The following is a 633-nucleotide window of genomic DNA, read 5'->3' as shown; positions in this document are numbered from 1 at the left end:
TAAGTGCACGGCAGCTGGCCACAGACACCAGTCTATGTTTGTAGCATGAACTGGAGCGTTACCCATGGAAAACACCTTGGGGTGCCCTTGTAACATTATCCTGACAGTGCAGAGTATTGGCTCGAAGAAGTAAAAAGAGTTAGAGACCAGACAGAAAAATGGGGCGGGCATAATTTTTCGATGTTTTCAAGGGCTAGTGTGTGCAATTTGTTTTTAGTTCCAAAAGTGTGTTATTTACTACAAGTGTTATTCATGGCAAGAGTTTCGGTGCAGAAATTTCATAGAGTGTTTGCAGTATATATATATATGGTGATCCACTTGCGAGAAAACTAGCCAGCGTAACTTGTTTAATTCGATGAAGAATGGCAGACTAGGGCTAACACATTTGTTTTGGAAATAGATCATTACAAGGTTCTTTTTCTTACGGGATCAAAGTGATATATTTCTACGTATTGTTATTCAAGCGAGATTAAGTTCTTCCTTGCCTGAGTGGGCTGTCTCATCAAGAAATGAACGAACACCAACACTAATTGGTTTTCTGAGGTAAGTCATGTCCTTTTCATTACTGAAAGCACATTTTTCGAATGAATTTTAAGCGAAGCTTTATAGGCTCACAAGTTTCGGCGAAAGTAA

This window comes from Dermacentor silvarum, chromosome 11 (genome assembly GCF_013339745.2).
Source record: "Dermacentor silvarum isolate Dsil-2018 chromosome 11, BIME_Dsil_1.4, whole genome shotgun sequence".
NCBI lineage: Eukaryota > Metazoa > Arthropoda > Arachnida > Ixodida > Ixodidae > Dermacentor > Dermacentor silvarum.
The sequence above is the reverse complement of the archived record's forward strand: the minus strand, read 5'-3'. Positions refer to the sequence as shown.